The sequence below is a fragment of the Schistocerca nitens genome, chromosome 4, assembly GCF_023898315.1.
Source record: "Schistocerca nitens isolate TAMUIC-IGC-003100 chromosome 4, iqSchNite1.1, whole genome shotgun sequence".
Lineage (NCBI taxonomy): Eukaryota > Metazoa > Arthropoda > Insecta > Orthoptera > Acrididae > Schistocerca > Schistocerca nitens.
In genome coordinates this window covers 109,301,879-109,322,417 of record NC_064617.1, presented here as the reverse complement: position 1 = coordinate 109,322,417, position 20,539 = coordinate 109,301,879, and positions in this window count along the sequence as shown.

Genomic DNA, 20,539 nt, shown 5'->3' with positions numbered 1-20,539 from the left:
CACTTCCTGTCAATCTCACTTTTAGACATTTGTATTCCGTTTCGCATTCAATATATCTTGTGGCACCCAAGGATTTCTAATAGGACTTGTCTTTTTACCTATTTTGCTCTCTGCTGCCTTCAGTATTTCATCTCCCAAAGTTACCCACTCTTCTAGTGTATTTCTTTCCCCTGCTCTTCTCAATCGTTCCCTAATGCTTCCTCTGAAATTCTCCACAATCTCTAATTCTTTCAGTTTATCCAGGTCCCAACTCCTTAATTGCCTACCTTTTGCAATTTCTTCAGTGTTAATCTACAGTTCGTTACCAATAAATTTTTGTCAGAGTCCACATCTGCTCCTGGAAATGTCTTACAGTTTAAAATCTGGTTCCTAAATCTCTCTCTTGCCATTATATAATCAATCTGCAACCTTCCGGTGTCTCCCATCTCTTCCATGTCTGCAGTCGTCTTTCATTATCCTTAAATCAAGTGTTAGCGATGATTCAGTAATTCCCACTATACCTAACTTTAACCTATCCATTTTAAATTTTTTAACCTGTCTGCTCAATGAAGGGACTGGACCTTCAAAGCCCTGGTCCGCAGAATGCCAGTTTTATTTCTCCTCATAACGACAACCTGGTGAGTAGTCCCCACCTGGAGATCCAAACGGAGGACCATTTTACCTCCGGAATATTTTACCCTAGAGGATGCCATCATCATTTAACTGTACAATAGAACTACATGCCCTCAGAAAAAATTGCGGCTGTAGTTCCCCCTTGCTTTCAGCTGTTCTCATTATGACCACAGAAAGGCTGTTTTGGTTGATGTTAGTCATCCAGACTGTTGCCCCCCGCAACTATTGAAAAGGCTGCTGCCTCTCTTCAGGAACCACACGTCCGTCCTGCCTCTCAACAGATACTCCTCCGTTGTGGTTGCACCTACGGCTATCTGTATCGCTGAGGCACACAGGCCTCTCCAATAATGGCAAGGTTCATGGTTCGTAGAAGGGGGGGGGGGGAGGGGGGATATTTTTCTAGAGTTGCTTTTAAATAAAATTTCTTCGTTATTATCTCTTCAGAGCACGATACGAATATTATCTTTAAATACAGAAAAAAAATTATTCCTCTTCAAAAGTAGGTATTGAAGAAAGAACAAAAATTGAGTTCACAATAATTTCGTGTTTCTCAAGGGCCTGGTGCAAGTCTTTCAATTGGGCGCCACTTCGTAACTTGTTTGTCCCTATCCTTCCCCAGTTATACAGCTGCACAAGGGGGACCTACTGGTTTACGTTGAAACTGAACTGGTTGTTTCCAGCGATTCCTCACATCATTGAGAGGTGTAGGCGACGGTAAAGTCAGACTGAAAACAATCCGTGGTCCTATTGGGATTCGACCTCATGACCTTCCACTTTACAGACACTCGCTGTATCACTTTTTTCTTTCTTTCTGTTTCTACATCGCGGAGGTCGCCAACCCTCTCACAGAAAGTACAGAGCTACCGCGCCAACGCTACTTGGTCACCAGCACTGAAATGCGGAGTACATGAAGGTATTAATACACATTGTGTGTATTTTCAGGCTGTCAACTTCTCACATCGAATTCTTTTATTTTTGTTAGGGCCTCTAAACATTGAAACCACGAGATAACCTGTGATTTCAGAACTCCTAAATAACCAAATATTTTTTTAACTAATTTCGTGATCAGCACTTAATTTTTTTTTCTACAGTATAGTCTACTGATTATGGTACTGATGTCTGATAACGCACAAGAAATAATAACTCGTGACGTGCGTTGCAAAGTAACCTATCCTGGCGTTCATGCGCTTCATGCTTCGGTGCAATATCTTAAGGGAATTAAAAAGTCTCCATTCCAAGCTCCTGTACGTTTCCTAATAAAATAAATTACACTCCTGGAAATGGAAAAAAGAACACATTGACACCGGTGTGTCAGACCCACCATACTTGCTCCGGACACTGCGAGAGGGCTGTACAAGCAATGATCACACGCACGGCACAGCGGACACACCAGGAACCGCGGTGTTGGCCGTCGAATGGCGCTAGCTGCGCAGCATTTGTGCACCGCCGCCGTCAGTGTCAGCCAGATTGCCGTGGCATACGGAGCTCCATCGCAGTCTTTAACACTGGTAGCATGCCGCGACAGCGTGGACGTGAACCGTATGTGCAGTTGACGGACTTTGAGCGACGGCGTATAGTGGGCATGCGGGAGGCCGGGTGGACGTACCGCCGAATTGCTCAACACGTGGAGCATGAGGTCTCCACAGTACATCGATGTTGTCGCCAGTGGTCGGCGGAAGGTGCACGTGCCCGTCGACCTGGGACCGGACCGCAGCGACGCACGGATGCACGCCAAGACCGTAGGATCCTACGCAGTGCCGTAGGGGACCGCACCGCCACTTCCCAGCAAATTAGGGACACTGTTGCTCCTGGGGTATCGGCGAGGACCATTCGCAACCGTCTCCATGAAGCTGGGCTACGGTCCCGCACACCGTTAGGCCGTCTTCCGCTCACGCCCCAACATCGTGCAGCCCGCCTCCAGTGGTGTCGCGACAGGCGTGAATGGAGGGACGAATGGAGACGTGTCGTCTTCAGCGATGAGAGTCGCTTCTGCCTTGGTGCCAATGATGGTCGTATGCGTGTTTGGCGCCGTGCAGGTGAGCGCCACAATCAGGACTGCATACGACCGAGGCACACAGGGCCAACACCCGGCATCATGGTGTGGGGAGCGATCTCCTACACTGGCCGTACACCACTGGTGATCGTCGAGGGGACACTGAATAGTGCACGGTACATCCAAACCGTCATCGAACCCATCGTTCTACCATTCCTAGACCGGCAAGGGAACTTGCTGTTCCAACAGGACAATGCACGTCCGCATGTATCCCGTGCCACCCAACGTGCTCTAGAAGGTGTAAGTCAACTACCCTGGCCAGCAAGATCTCCGGATCTGTCCCCCATTGAGCATGTTTGGGACTGGATGAAGCGTCGTCTCACGCGGTCTGCACGTCCAGCAAGAACGCTGGTCCAACTGAGGCGCCAGGTGGAAATGGCATGGCAAGCCGTTCCACAGGACTACATCCAGCATCTCTACGATCGTCTCCATGGGAGAATAGCAGCCTGCATTGCTGCGAAAGGTGGATATACACTGTACTAGTGCCGACATTGTGCATGCTCTGTTGCCTGTGTCTATGTGCCTGTGGTTCTGTCAGTGTGATCATGTGATGTATCTGACCCCAGGAATGTGTCAATAAAGTTTCCCCTTCCTGGGACAATGAATTCACGGTGTTCTTATTTCAGTTTCCAGGAGTGTATTTCGCAGAACGTTTACATAACGGTCATCTAAAATTCTGCCAATATGAGAAATGACTATTCCTACAATGTCTGCAAGGATCATACAGTCTCAAACCATGAAACTTTCTCCTCACTCGGTACAATAATTTTTGCGGCTAGATCATTTTGTGCGCACTAGTTGGCGCACGAAAGAACCAAATCTAAAGTATTGTTTCCATCTGCGAAGAGCATACCTTCCAAAATTTGATTTTTTAAATCAAATTTTTCGATGAATTCCAGTAGAAACTTTCTGCTTTCTCAGTGATACAGGATGGGCAAAATGGCGCAGAAAATATTTCATGCGCCTTAAGACAGGCAAACCAGCTGACATCGTCAGCACTTAGGCTGGTCCATGTAACATGGGTTGCCGATATGAAGATGAGTGTAATATTTTCTGGTCCAGTTTTATTTGACGCATCTTGTAGATGACTTCTTCCCCTAAACATAAATAAATCTAATGTGATATTGATTAACCCTAACTTGTTTCACTACAAGATGAGAGAACATTTACTGGCACCAATGAGAATCTCGAAGTACCATGGAGTCCCTGCCTGGAGTGATTTGGGGTGAAAGACAGCGTAGATCGGGAAGTCAAATGCCTGAGCCAGGTTTATTCGATGGAAGTTGAGGAAATGTAGTTCAAACTTCAAAGGGATGGGTTATAAGGGCCTCGTCCGACTAATGTTTTATTACTGTTCGTCTGTCTGGAACCCTTATGAAGTTGTACAGAATGTCCACATGGCACATCTCTGACTTCCTAACACAGTTTTAAAAAATCTACGCTACGTAGATTCTTGCAATTTGCAGCATCATATTAAGCATCTCAGAAAGTTTTGTGTCGATTTATTTTTCCAAACTATAGTTTTTTTTTGTTTCAAGCGCTAAATAGTTATTAGAAACTAGCTATATCCGGCCACGCATTGCTGTGGCTCGGTCTGGTTAAATGGGAAAGAAAGAAAAGATGAACACGTTTCCAATACGTAGGCGAAATTGATACACGTCCCAATTTCCTTCTCCTCCCTGTCTCTGCCTGTGTCCTCCTCCGACTCTCTTTCTCCACATCCTCCTCCCCTCTCTCTCTGTCCATCTTCTCCTCAACCCTCGCTCTCCACCTTCTCCTGCCCCCTTTTGAAGCCCATCTCTTCCTTTCCATTCCCTATGACCATTTCCGCCCACCCCTCTGCCCACGTCCTCAGATTCTGTAGTAGTATTCTAATAATAAGCCAATAAACCAGAAATACAACTTCACGTTTTTCTGAGAAAACCGTATCGCGGAAGAAAACAAAACAGTACATTGTTCAGTGTACAATTTATGTTTAAAAATATGTGCAGCGAAAAAGAATATAAATGAGAGAAACAATTTGTCTGAGTGCTGAAATGTCCCACAATCAGTTAAAACCAGCCGCGACAAAGAGAACAAAAGAGCACATTTTTACAGCCGAGCGTTTCCTTTCTCGCAGTCAGTTTTGAAATAAGACGTACGAGGGCTATTCCGAAAGTAAGGTCCGATAGGTCGCGAAATGGAAACCACGGTAAAAATCAAAAATGTTTTATTTGCAACAGTTAGATACACCTTGCAGCTACTTATCTCCATAGTCGCCGACCCGACTTAGACGTGTATCGTAGCGTTGTACCAACTTTCCCATACCCTCGCTATAGAAGGCAGCCGCCAGTGCTCTCCGCCAATTCTCTACGCTGGCCTACGGCTCGTTGTCTTGTGCCGAAATGTTGTCTTCATAACCAGCGGTTCATGTGACCTGAGCTGAAACTCAGAGGGAGACAATTACGGGCTGTATTGTGGGTAATCTCACATTTCCATTTGAAAACGATGCAGGAGCATCTTCATTGCCCCTGCAGAATGCGGCTGAGAATTGTCTTGAAGACGAAACAGCACGACAATTATGTAATGTTAGCTGCATAGCTTCAGGGGAAATTTCTCACCAGGCCCCCGTACTTGACGGCAGACATTATTTTCTAGACATCTTTACGCACTCACTGCGAGCTCAGAAATGAGAAGAGCGACGTGATGCTAACTGGGGTTATACTAGAGACACTACCCAACACATCTGTGCAAAGCTTTATCGGATTTTCATAGTCGTTTCCATTTCGTGACCGATCGGACCTTACTTTCGGAATAGCCCTCGTATACTGGTTTGTTCAACAAAATATAACAGCATATGTCTGTCTGAATGTTTAATACAGTATCGTTTTTGTAAACTGTTTAAGAACATCTCGAGATCAATTGACGGAACTGTCATTTGTACTCAGGTAATTCTTGTGAAAAGATTTCCTGTGTGATTATGGATGAACGAGGGGAACTAACAGAATTTGAACGCAGAATGATTCTTGGATCTAGTCATATGGGCCATTCATTCCATGTCGGAAATCGATAGGGAATTCAGTAGTCCGAGATCTACAGTGTTAAGAGGGTGCAGAGAACACCAAATTTAAGGCATTTACTCTCACCACGGACAACGCAGTGAGCGACTGCTTCAGTTAAAGGCAGAGGGCAGTGGCGTCTCCATAGAGCTGTCAGTGCTAACAGACAAGCAACACTGCATAAAATAACCGCAGAAGTTATGTAGGGCGTACGACGAACGTATCCCTTAGGACTGTGCAGCGAAATTTGATGTTAATGGGTTACGCCAACAGACGGCTGACGCGAGCGCCTTCATTAACAGCACGAAATCGCCTTCAGCGCCTCTCTGGACTCGGAACGATATCGATGGGACGCTACACGACTGGGTAACCGTGACCTTGTCACATCAGTTACGATTTCAGTTGGTATGAGCTGATGGTAGGGTTGGAGTGTGGTTCAGACCCCACAAAGACATCGATCGAAGTTGTCATCAGGGTACTGTGTAAGCTGGTGGTGGCTCCATAATGGTGTAGGCTGCGTTTACGTGGAATGGCCTGGGTTCTCTAGTTATGTTCGACTACTCGCAGGCAATTTGTAGCCATTCATGGACTTAATGTCCCCAGACAACAATGGAATTTTTATGGATGACAATGCGTTATGTCACCGGACCACAATCGTTCGTGATTGGTTTGAAGAACATTCTCGACAATTTGAGCGAACATACGTAATTCCCAACGAACATTTGTGGGACGTTATCGAGAGGTTAGTTGGTGCACGGCATGGCTCAATATTTCTGCAGGGGACTTCCAACGACTTGTTGAGCCCATGCTATGTCAGGTTTCTGCTCCATGCCGGGCGAAAAGAGGTCTGGCACGATATTAGGAGGTGAGGTACCCCAATGCTTTTGTCACCGGTCAGTGCATAGGCCCGCAGTGCATAGGTCCGCACTGGCAAATATCCAGAGAGCTTCACGACAATATTAGCACGGACAACAATGCACAGTGTAACACAAGTAGGCACTATGTAAAAATGGGTGGTAAGTCATCAGATAAGCGCTAGTTTCAATCTGATGTGTATGTTGTTAATTGTTCCTGTCTTACCTATTTTCCAGTCAGCTTTTGAACTTGTAAAATATCTCAACTGAACAGCGGTTATAATGTAAATAGTGATCGTAGTAGCCTGCCTGGAGAAATGAAACGAAAACAAAGAAAAAATATCTGTCCGTATTTGCGATATCACAGTAAAGAGGGAAGGTTATAAGCGCCTATAAAGAGGTTTTTACGACAGAAAATCGTATACATGTCTGTACTTCCACAGAACCTACCTGACACACACTTATCCTGTGCGTAATTGGTTAAGAGAGGCGTCACTTTAAACCGATAAGGCAATAACGAGACTGTCTGTAAACAGATGAGCCACTAGTACTTGAATACTGTTTGTTGGATGATGATAATACGTACCGCTGTTTGTAAAAGGTGCTAATAACATGAGCCATATCTTGGGCGTTACGCTTAATCATCTCGTTATCTCGTGTTTGTGAGTCTGTATTCCACGCGTGTGAGGAGGATGCGCTACGCGGCACTTCGTGGGAAACAAATGTACAAAATTGTGTTACACAACACTGTGACAGCAATACCGTTGTAATGCGTTTTCCTGTACTACGAGCAGTGAGATAATTATCACCTCCAAAGGCCAAACTGCGACCATCAAAGTTGGTGTCAGCGCCCTTCTATGTATTCTCCTTTCAGTGCTACACGTTTTTCCCGTACGATGGATAACTCGGCGCAGAACCTGGTTATAGAAATCTACATTTGACTGCAAAATCTTTTCCACCTCGAAAATCAACTCATTGCCATTATAGAATTGCCTGACAAGTAATGTTTCGAAGGAAAAAAAATATCTGTGATGGTAAAGTGTTGTGCAATGTTACGGTGTGTAAGCTAAGTTATCCTGTGTTGTCTTTGGGATGACTTAATAAGAAAATGTTTTATGTATCCTACTGGTTGGTGGACACAAAGGGCAGACCGATTTGAATGGTTCAGGTAAATTGTCTTTCTCTTATATATTAAAAGGGACAAAAGTAAGGAACCTAAAAGGTAAATTATAAAAAGGCAGTAAAGATAAGTATATCAAATTTCTGTAAGTAAAGCTCTAGTTTACCACAAAAATAATAACTGAATGAAACTCCCAGGAGGTATATGATACAGCTGACAACCGCTTTCGTCTTAGCGAGGCACGCAGAATGTCCAACTTTGGGGTGCCGGATGTGGGGAAGATATGTTGGATTGTAAAAGCGTTGGGTCGCGAGCACAATTCGAAGATCAACGTGTTTTGCAATTCAAGACGGTGTGCGTGTCGTGATTCAGGAGTGAGAGCGGCGTGGCGGTTCAGTTGTGCGCACTTTCCAAGGCAGATTCTAACTTCATATATGGAACGGTCACGCCAAGAATACTTTAAGCACTTGCTACACAATACAGTAAACTAATTCGAGGCAGTAGTATGAAGACTGTAATATGCTGAGGAAATCGTTGAACGTTACGCGCGGTTTGTTTTAAAATCTCGATCGACGTTCACTGTTTGTGTATCCACGGGGAAGTGTCCAAATGCGTTAACACAATTGTTGAGTGGACAAAAATGAATTTTTGAACTGGTTACAAACAGTATTACCAGTCTGCTCGAGCTATCCCATTTGGCTTATCTGCCTTGAAACTCACCTTAAAGCGCCTTTCCGGCTTACAGATTAAAAGGACGTCGGAAGGTGAGGAATTGACGAGGATGCGCTACGCAGCACTTGCTATCACCAAGGGCGCTGCATCTTCGATACCACCAAGAATTAAGTAACGTCCATCGGACTGGGAAGACACCGACTTGTGCCCAAAGAGTCAGCAGTTGTTCCACCAGTTTATTCAGTTAATGGTTCCTCAACTGATCTAAAATCTAACGAATTTTAGCCCCTCTAAAAGAACGCAAAATCCCCAAGATTGGCGATGTTTTAAGAGGCTCGAAATTTAGCGCTACCTTCAATGCGAGATGCTTTTAATAGTTGCCACAATGAAACTCTGTCTCGAAGTGTGGAAGGAAACCCAAAGAGATTCTAGTCGTACGTGAAGTACATCAGTGGCAAGACGCATTCAATACTTTTACTGCAGGCTACTAAAGCCGCTACTACGGCACAGTTCCTAAACATGATTTTCCAAAGTTACTTCACAAAAGAAGACGAAGGAAATAGTGCAGAATTCGAATCAAGAACAACTGTCAGCATTAGTAACTTAGAAGTGGATATCCTTAATGTAGCTAGACAGCTTAAAACACTTAAGGAAAGCAATGTTTCAGGTCCAGATTGTATACCAGCCAGGTTCCTTTCAGAGTATGCTGATACAATAGCTCCATTCTTAGGAATCATATACAACAGCACGCTCTAGAGAGATCCGTCCCCAGAGACTAGAAACTTGCACAAGTGGCATCAATACAAAAGCGAGGAAATAGGAGCAATCCGCTGAATTACAGACCCATATCAATAATGTCGATTTGCAGTAGGATTTTGGAACATATACTGTGCTCGAGCATTATGAATCACCTCGAAGATAACGACGTATTGAAAACTAGCCAAGATGGATTCAGAAAATACCGTTCTTGTGAAACACAACTGGCTATTTATTTTCGCGAATTAATGAGTGCTACCGATAGGGGACGTCAAACTCATTCAATATTTTTAGATGTCCAGAAGGCTTTCGACACAGTTTCTCACAAGCGACTTCTAATTGAAGGATATGATACGCTAACTGGTGTGGTAGGGATTAAAACAAAGGCGTTGATCGCTGAGCAGGACCTTGTCGCGAAATTTCAATCAACAACTTTCTCCGCAGAGCTCGAAAATACTTTGTAGGCGTCCACCTACATAGGGAGAAATGATTATCATAATAAAATGAGAGAAATTAGAGCTTTCACGGAAAGATTTAAATGTTCCTTCTTCCGGAACGGTGTTCGAGAGTGGAACGGCAGAGAGTTAGCTTAAAGGTTCTTCGATGAACACTCTGCCAGGAATTTAATTGTGTAGAGTAGTCATGTGGAAGTAGTTCCATCTGAATAGAACTCATTTTAAGACACAAAGGAATTAAAGACATTAACTGCCAGTGGGCATAGATTTATATCAATTTTGCAAGTTTGAACTTGTGCTGGACCAGGATTCGAACCCAGGTCTCCCACTTACTAGGCTGTTACGCTGACCACTACGCCATCCAGTCACAGTGGCCATCACAACCGCAGGGACTACGCTAGTATTCCTCCCATCACACCCATGTTCACAGCTTATACCACACACTACTGATGGCATATCCAAAAGAACAGGCACGAATTAAGGCGATGGTGGCCAATCAACCCTTCAGAACAGATGCACACCAAGCTTGAACTCCTCCGAGCATCAGCAGGCTAATGAGCAGGGGCATTACAGCAGTAGTGCGATGAGTAAGTTCAGAAGTAGGGAAGGCGTGCTAGGGTAGTCAATGCGATTGTAGAGATCACTGTGACCGATTGACATAGTGGTCAGGAAATCTGCCTAGTAAGCCGGAGACCCGGATTCGAAACCTGGTCTCCCACAAATTTTCAACTAGCCCCAGTGATATAAATCAACACTACTGGCAGCTAATATCTTTAATTCCTTTGTGCCTTGCTTCACAGTGGCTACAGCATGAAATGAATTCATATTATTGCACTGTAAGATTCATGAAGTTAAAGATTTTTTTAATTGAGACTATTTCAAGCAGTCTGTCCATTTCGGTTATTTCTACTTTTTGTCCAGAGTAAGAGCTACATTTTCTCCTGTTTGTATGCATGTATGGACCTGGTTTCAGACCATTTGAAGTCCAGAGATTGTCTTCCGTGTTGCTTCTTTCGGCATTTGCTAATTAAACAGCAATATCAGGCAGCTTGGATTCGTAGGAGCCAGTACTGTTACACCAATTGCAGTCGTTAATTAGTTTAGACTAGTAAACAACTGTTTGGTTAGCCATTCCCTCCGATTGCGTGACGTTTTGCATTTTCGCAGGAAACACGTTATGAAGGCAAGACCATCGCCCTTAGGGAAAGTGAAAAAGTATGTGGAGTGAGGGACCGAAGAGGATCCACAACATTCCGCATGGTGGGCAGCTGCGTCAGTGAGCTACCGACGGGCCGAAACATCGACGGCCTTGTGACAGCCGCAGATGCGATCGTAGACACGCGAACGGGGTGGAATAGAAACGCTAATGCCATTAAACTTTTGATCCCACATCGTTTACAGAAACGATGGTCTTCATTTACGAGAGACGTTAAATAAGTAATACAATACTTTTTTTCTCGGCCAATTTCCTTCAAAAACGTCAGGAATTTGTTGTGGGACATCGTACAATATTTCCCCTTCAGCCACTATAGTTTCACCAAGTTCAGTTGGTAGCGCCACAATACATACTTTGCAAAATGGTGTCTGTAACATAGATGCGTTCGAAGCAAGAGCATCGCTGATCTTCATAGGCACTTGAAGAATGTCTTACGGAGATGCGGCAGTGAACAAAAGCACGGTGAGTCGTTGAGCGAGGCATCTGTCATCATCACCACCACCACCACCACAAGGTCGCGTGAACCTGTCCGATTTCCACCGTGCCGACCGGTCGCACACACTGTGACTCCTGCGCTGTTGGAACGTGCGGACACTCTCATTAGCGGTGACGGACGGATCACAATCAAACTCCTCGCTGCTCAACTAGACGTCTCCGTTGGTAGTGCTGACACACTCGTCCACCAGGTGTGTGTCCACTGGTTTCCTCGTCGCCTAACAGTAGACCGTGAAGTGCAACGCAGACCATCTACGCGGAATTTCTTCATCATTGCGTGGCAGAATGTGACAATTTTTTGTCGATCACCATCACACGAGAAAAAACATGGGTCCATCTCTTCAAACCGGAAACAAAACAGCAATCCGTGGAGTGGCTCCACACCGCCTCTCCTAAGAAGAAAAAGTTCAGAGCAGCAACTTCAGCCGTTATAGTCGTGGCGAACGGTCTTCTGGGACTCTCAAGGAGTTACTGTGTTTATGTCCTCCCTCACGGTGCAACGATCAGCTCTGAAGTGTATTACGATGCCCTCTCAAAACTGATGAAACGACTCGAGCACGTTCGTCGCCACAAAAATGCAAACAAATTTCTCCTCCGTGACAACGTAAGGCCTCGCACAATTCACCGCACCCTAGAGAAGCTCACGAAACTTCGTTGGACTGTTCTTCTTGATCCAGCCTAAAGCCCGGATCTCGCACCTTCCGACTTCCATCTGCTGGACCCAATGAAGGATGCTCTCTGTGGGTAGCAGTACGTGGATGATGGGGAGGTTTCTGATGCAGGAAGGCGTTGGTTCCGACGTCGATCAGCAGAGTGACATTGTGCGGCCATACAGACCCTTCCAGTAAGATGGCGTAGGGCCACCACAGCTAGCTGACATAATGTTGAAAAATATTTTTTGTAACTCAAAGAGTGGGGACTAATATATCTGCTGGAATCCTGATGAAAAATACGGTTTTGTAGCTCAAAGAGTGGGGACTAATATGATCTGCTGAAATCCTGATTAAAAATATGGTTTTCTAGCTCAAAGAGTGGGGACTAATACGATCTGCTGGAATCCTGATGAAAAATGGGGTTTTGTAGCTCAAAGAGTGGGGACTAATATGATCTGCTGGAATCCTGAATAAAACTTACATGCTTTCAGAAAAAATTGTTGTATTACTTATTAAACGCTCCGCGATAGATCTCCGCACTGCACATAACTATGCACGAGATATAAGTGGAATGAGTGACGGAATTTCGGTACAATAATAGAAAGTTAATCAAATTCGAAGCGCGATAAGCCATGAAAGAGCAGTCGGGACAGAGCGTTACAACATTAAAGATGCACACTTACTTATTTGGCACTATCGCTATCTTTGAACTACAAGATGTAGAAAGTGCATGTCTAACAAAATTTGAAACATTCGTTTGTTTGCATCAAGTGGTAGGTGGAGTGTAGCTCTACGCTATGTCCAGAAAGGTCACACATATACTCTCTGGAACATGATTCGCTGGCTGTTGATTATCATGAAAGACGGAAAATTGGCATATTAAGAACTACTGTTCCCTTTCTGCGGTGTAGAGAGTGTCAGTATTACTTGTCATAAAGGGCGGACACGAAAATATTACCCTAAGCCACTGTAATTGAAAATGAGTGTTCAGAGAAACCCAGAATCTGCCAATCATACCTTAGTACTGTGTTTCGACTTTATGCACGTCCTTTCTCTACCGAACATTAAATTCAAGATATACCAAGTGAACAAAAAGTCAGTATAAATTTTAAAACTTAATAAACCACGGAACAATGTAGATGGAGAAGTAAAAACTGACACACATGCTTGGAATGACATGGGGTTTTAATAGAACAAAAAAAACAAAAAACAAAAAATCAAAGTAATCGGGCCTTTTTTCTTCGAGGAAATGCGTGATTCTGGTTTTGTAACTGCTACCGTGACGGGTGAGAGGTACGCCGATATGTTACAGAATCGCATCATCATCCCCAGTCTGGCTGATAAACACCTGCTGCAACGGAAGATGTTTATGCAGGATGGCGCTCCACCCCATATTGCTAGACGCGTGAAAGATACCTTGCGCGCGTCGTTTGGTGATGATCGTGTGCTCAGCCGCCACTTTCGTCACACTTGACCTCCAGGTCCCCAGACCTCCGTCCGTGCGATTATTGGCTTTGGGGTTACCTGAAGTCACAAGTGTATCGTGATCGACCGACATCTCTAGGGATGCTGAAAGACAACATCCGACGCCAATGCCTCACCATAACTCCGGACATGCTTTACAGTGCTGTTCACAACATTATTCCTCGACTACAGCTATTGTTGAGGAATGATGGTGGAAATATTGAGCATTGCCTGTAAAGAACATCATCTTTGCTTTGTCTTACTTTGTTATGCTAATTATTGCTATTCTTATCAGATGAAGCGCCATCTGTCTGAAATTTTTTGAACTTTTTTATTTTTTTGATTCTAATAAAACCCCATGTCATTCCAAGCGTGTGTGTCAATTTGTACCTCTCTATCTACACTATTCCGTGATTTATTCGGTTTTCAAATTTATATTGACTTTTTGATCAACCGGTATTTTACCTAAGTCAGTTGTCAATGCCCCCTTCTTTATACGCAACATACAGAACGAGCACGTGACACTGTATGTTTACCATGAACAAATTGTCACTATAACTCCTAGATTGTACCTTTTTGTTGGACTACATTCAAGAAAATAATAAAGACCAAGATGTACAGCATCTAAAATTGTTGAGTGACGCATGCCCTCGAGAAAATAAAAATGACGTGCTGGTTCGGTTTCTGCTTAATATAGTTGTTAAGCATATATTGAAAATTGTATCATACTATTTCCCTATACGACGACATCCCATACTGCCTACTGGCAGGGCCTCTGGTGTTATTAAACTGCTAATCGGGAGTAGCGACAGAACATACAAGTGGAAGAATACTTCAGCTTTCGAAAAAGAGCAGTGTGTCTGGACTTTTTTCCATGGAAATGGTGAATTCAGTTGATATTCTAGCTTTCAAGAAACGGTGACTCAGTCACTATAAATGGATGTGTCTGTCAGATGAGACAGCAGAAAGAGGCAGTCCTAAGAAAAATCAAACTACTTTTCAGTTGCCCAAGTTGAAATATATGGAATATAAATAAGATATCAGAGGGAAGACTGTTGATTTGCGTTTATTGATGGACTAGCCAAGCACACATTTTCTCTTAAATGCTGCAATGTCCCTGCGAGTCTATCTTACGAGAAAGCATGCTTCACTTGTAGTGTTCTAATAATGAGAAAAACTAAAGGATCTACAAAAACGTGCTCATCATAATGCTACAGAATACGACGAGTATTACGAGACACTTTTCAAAAGGTCCACAACATACACAGAAGAAGAGGGCAAGATGAATGAGAAGAAAAGCTCCTCATAATTATTCTATTCATGCGTTTTTCTGAAGATTGTGAATAGTTTTGCTTTCTAACCAATTCTATGAGGTGAAATAATATTATACAAGTTTTTCTGGTAGCAGGTCCGCAGGGCAACGATTTCAATATATTTTGACTTCAAATTATAAGAGGCATCGGGTTGAAGTTTTAGGACTTTATTTTGCAAACTTGTACCCGACACAGTTGCAGATATTCCAGACGGGACACTACGGGTTTTCCACCTCTTGCTGGGACCTGAACGCATGGTTTTTGGCTGTGCGAATGCCTGTTTGACAGGTGTTCCGTAGAGGACAGCACCTGTGCACATTGCGGAGTCTGGTTCACCCCACTTCTGTTTGCCACAAATGGGGTCACTCCTGTGTAGAGATGGGTCGAACTCGTTCATTCTCGTGAAGTACTTCATTCATTTCACTCTTTGCCGTGAAGCGTTCAAATGAAGTAGTTCATTCATGAAGTACGGAAGCCTGGCGAAGTTGCCCAGTTCGCCGTTCAGCCGCGGCTACGCTCGCTTCGCCTCGCTCGTACAATAAAGCTTCGTAATAATTCATATTTTTACCAACAGATGGCCGAACTATGCAGTAACGTGCACGCAACGTTTTGCGTCTTACAGCGTCTGAGTTAACTTAAATACAGGATGGTCGAAGGGGACAAAAGAAAGATAAACAGAGAAGCCTGTCACATATAAAGAAGGTATTACGTTTAATCTTGCTCGACATTTTCTCATGAAGCGCCAAAAAGCGTCTTCATCTGCCAAGTGAAACCTTATTTGTTGTATTTATGGACTGAAAACTAGGGCTACCAACGAAATGCAGTCCAAGTTTATGTTCCTTTTAAAATTTAATCCAAAATAGAATGAGTATGTTTACCACTGTCACAAAGTCTATATACCTACGCTAAGTAATTATTCAGAAGTTTTCCTGGAGATTTTATTTTTATTGAGAAAAATAACCCTCTAAATTCAAAACGTAAACTGTCACCTGTAGTCATTGGTACGATTTCAGGTAAAATCCCTCTTTATTTTATTCGAAAGCAGTTTTTGTGTCTGTTCACGATTATACAATGGCTAGCAACACGCGATCGCGTAAAAGTAATGAAATTTGGGGTTTCTTCGCCTATTTAGGTTATGTGAAAGCAAAGTGCAACTGTTGTTCTAAGTGTATTTCACCGCGCGATTCGTTGACAGGCAGTGCAGGGAGGATTGAAGTGAAGGGGAGAATGAGTGACGTAGCGCCAATGTAGTGGGTGAGGGAGAGGGGAAGAGAGTGAGTGAACGAACTAGAAAAAAAGTGTGGAGTGTACTATCTGTGGACTGTGGAGAGTTTGAAGTACCAGTTCACTGAAATTGAGTGGTTAGTTCACACTTCACTGGAGTGAAGCGTTCATTTAAACGACTCATTCACGAGCTCCCCATCACTACTCCTGTGTCTTTTACTGGGTGGAGCGGACAGGAAATTGAGCGCCGTTCTTGGGAGGAGAGGGCAAATAAGTACTGTGCTTACACGGATGCGGATAGAAATGCTCACGCTGCTAGGGTTGCCAGACGTTCCAGTATTCCGGGACAGTCCCGGTTTCGGATTAAAAAAATGAGCGTCCCGAAAATTGCTTTCGGGACGCCAGTTTAGTCGCGGTTTTGTAGTGCCAAAGAAGTACTCTCATACCGTCTACTTCTTCTGGCGTGGATTTGTGTTTTAACTGTCACTGTTACGCAAAATAATGACTTTTGTTTCATCGTTGCACCTGCCAGCGATTATGGACCTTTATTGCGCTTATCGCTTCTTTCTATAATTAACTCTTGTCTTTGGATTCAGTTCAGTTAAGACATTGCAGCTGCGTGGTTCTCTGTCCGAGGCTTATTGTGCTTAGTTCATGTTTGCGTGTGTGTGAAGTGAGCTCCAAATGCCAAAGCGGGAGAGTTCCTTTCAAGACAAATATACAGAAGAATGCTCTTTCATCAAACGGGGAAGACATGACTGTGAAGCGGAATGTGGAATATGTAAATGATATGTTTCCATTTCACATGAAGGAACGGCAGACATTACATACCATTTAGGCAGCCAAAAGCATAAATCAAACAAGTGCTCTGCTAGCACTTTAAAAAAAAAATAGATAGCTTTTTTATTTCAAACTCATCAAAACACCCGACACTGTCAAACAAATATGCGACGACCTTTCACTGGCCCGCTGTTATTCAATAGCTACAGATGAGAGTAATCACAAGGCTGAAAAATATTTCTACTCGTATTACTTGTTCAATATTTTACACCTCAGAATGGCATTCAAGTGAAATTGCTTAAATTAGTTTCGCTGCCAGATGAAACCACCTCTACAATAAGTTCGTACTGCATTACTGCATTACAGGAAAATAAAATTGATAAGAGTAAGTGAATTGCATTTTGCGCTGACAGTGCTAACACTAATTTTGGAGGAGTCGCACTAGCAGGTACAAACAATGTGTTTTCTAGAGTGAAAAGTGAAATAAACGAATATCTTTTAGGCGTTGCCTGCTCTCTCACATACAACGCTATGCTGCCAAGACAGCCGCTGACGTGATGCGTGTTGACGTAGAAACCTTTATGAATAAAACTTTTCAATTACTTCTGCATATACACAGTGCGAACGGAATGTCTAAAGGAGTTTTGTGAATTTGTGGACATGGAGTGTAATGAATTATTGTCACATGCAAAAACAAGGTGGTTATCTTTGTTTGCTGCTGTAGAGAGAGTACTGAAGTTGTATGATGCTCTTAATCATTCTTACTTTTAGAAGAAAAGGCACCTAAATTTCTGACAAGCCTCTTCCAGAATCCGTCAACAGAAACATCTGTGGTTCCAGCATAGTCAGTTGGGCGTGTTTCAGAGACAAATACTTAAACTTGAGAAAACAGACAGCAGTGTTACAGAAGTAGCTGCGATTTTGGAAAATACTAGCAGAATCATAGAACGTCGTAAAGAAGAAAGTTTTGTTCCACTCAAAGTGACATTTCTTTTGCAGAATAGCGAGAGGTTGCTTTAACTAGTGAAATTCAAAAATTTCATGTTGAGGTAGAACAATTTTATGAGATGTGTAGAGCTTATTTAGAAAAATATTCAACAAATCTTAACGATTTTTCGATTTTTAAATGGATGTTGCTGGATGCAGAACCTGAGTGGAGCAATGTCACAAGGACAATAACATTTGTACAAGGTAGAGGATTGTCAGTAGATGATAGTTTGTTTCACCAGTTTCCTTTACTCAAGCAGTTCACTGAATCACAAATCAAGAAAAATAGCGATAACTGGGATAGTAAATCATGTCAGGAGAAATGGACCTATTTGTTTCGACAGATTACATGCAAAGAACAGTATTCTCAGTAGCTGAATCTGTGTGAATTCGTCTTCAGTATTCCAGGGCATAATGCAAACGTGGATCGAGTATTTTCTCTCATGAATGTGCAGTGGTCTGAGGAACGAAACAGATTACAAGTACCAAGAGTCAAAGCAATAAGTAAATGTGTTTTTAATTATCAAATGAGTTGCTCTGGGTTTTATGAATACATCACACAGCGCCAAAATCTTCTGTCCATACCTCAGAATTCAGATAAATGTGAGGTGTAGGATAACAAATTATGTGAACTTTGCACTACAACATACAGTGTTTTAGTAGACAATTTTGTATTTCGTATTAATGTTTCAAAATAAAAAATTGTTGTGTTACCAGTACTTATATTGTAAAATAATATTACCATTTGAATGCCCCCCCCCCCTTGGGTTTTATTAAATTAAATTCAGTATAAAGTGTTCATTTATTTATTTTAGTAAATCAGTTGAATACAACAGTAATTTGCACAAATATTTCACTTTTTTAACGTTAAGAAAAGTGTCTCGAAATTTCCCGGTTTATGATTCACAAATTATGGATTTTTTTGTTAATTTTACAGAAACGTCCCAGTTTGCTAGCAACAAATTCTGGCATCCCTACACGCGGCTCAATGTTTGTACGTTCGGCGGTTTCAGAATCGTCGAATCCCAGATCCACGCATATTTACTGTCATCCACAGGTACCTACAAAAGGCAGCTTCACTTGAGGTTGCGTTTTCCACTGACACGTTCTCATAATGGTAGATGTGCGTTTAAGGCCTACTTGTAAACCCAATGTATTCATTTTGCGTTGCAGGTGTGAGGGGATGAAGGACACGGTCGACAATTCACAGTGGATACACCAGGGTTTGAAGAGAAGGGGTTAGCACAGCTGGAATACACACCCTCAAGAAGCTCTCACTGTGTTGCACGTGAAATGGATGTAAGCCATTCCACAATTTGGCTTGTGTGGCATGAAGATGATTTGGATTCCTACCGCCTTCAGAAGCTTCACGCCCTTAACAGAGACGTTTTTCCAAATAAAATTCTCCCAGTGGTTTTTGTAAAAGTATGACATTCGACCTGACTTTGTGGACTGTGTACTTTTTGTGGATAAGGCATTCTTTACTCAAGAGGGTATGTACAACAACTACAATCAACACGTGTGGGAAAATCCGCACGCCGCCTTGGTTCGTTGTCACCAAAATCGCTTCTCTGTAAGTATTTGGGCCGTCTTGGTAAGCGATAGCTTGATTGATCCAAACATGTTTCCCCAGCAACTGAATACCAACAGATATTTAATATTTTTGCGAGAAACCCTTCCAGAGTTGTTGGAACATGTTCCACTCAATGTGCGACAGCAAATGCGGTACCAACCCGATAGTGTATCTGCAAACTTCGCACATGCAGTGCGAATGTACACACAGGAAAAAAACGTTTTGCATCGCCTCATTTCCGAGAGTTCCGTACGTTTTACAGAAAACTGGACCAGAGATAAACATAAACATCATTTCCGCCTTTTTATTGCTCTTGAAAACCACACATTGCATGTTGTTCCACCATATAGCGAGACCTTCAGAGGTGGTGGTCCAGGTTGCTGTACACATTGGTACCTCTAATACCCAGCAGCACATCGTCTTGCATTGATGCATGCCTGTATTCGTCGTGGCATACTGTCCACAAATTGATCAAGGCACTGTTGGTCCAGATTCTCCCTCTCCTCAACGGCGATTCGGCGTAGATCCCTCAGAGCGGTTGCTGGGTCCCGTCGTCCATAAAGAGCCCTTGTTAATCTATCCCAGGCGTGTTCGATAAGGTTCATATCTGGAGAACATGCTGGCCACTCTAGTCTAGCGATGTCGTTATCCTGAATGAAATCATTCGCAAGACGTGCAGGACAGGGGCGCGAATATCGTCAATGAAGACGAATTCCCCGCCAGTATGCGGGGCATATGGTTGCACTATCGGTCGGAGGATGGCGTTCACGTATGGTACAGCCATTACGGCGCCTTCCATGACCACCAGTGGCTGGTGGCCAGGGCAGATACGACAATTCATTGGTACGACAACACATTGGGAACAGCGGCTCTTTCGCCTTGGAACACAGAATCACCACTGGGGAACAAGAATTCTGCCAAATGATGAACCTGATAGGCCAAAATTCTCAAATACTTGGCATTAATGCGATCTTTCAGTGGGGTCAAGGGAACTGCTCTACATGGCTACCCAAATCGATTCCCCACCATGTCTCACTCTTGAGACGTAAGCTCGGCCAGAAGTTGGAAACATTTGAAACGAGACTCATCCGACCAAATTACTTTCTTCCACTGCTCCATAGACTAAGTTTTAGGGTTTAGAATCCCCGTTTTCCTGTTACAACCATTTGTATGACTGATGAGTGGATTTGGAATTCGAATCGCCATGCAGTTCCCTCATCGTGGAGCTCCGTTGGCTATCACTTGTGTCATAAGTCTGTACGCGAGATTTCCAC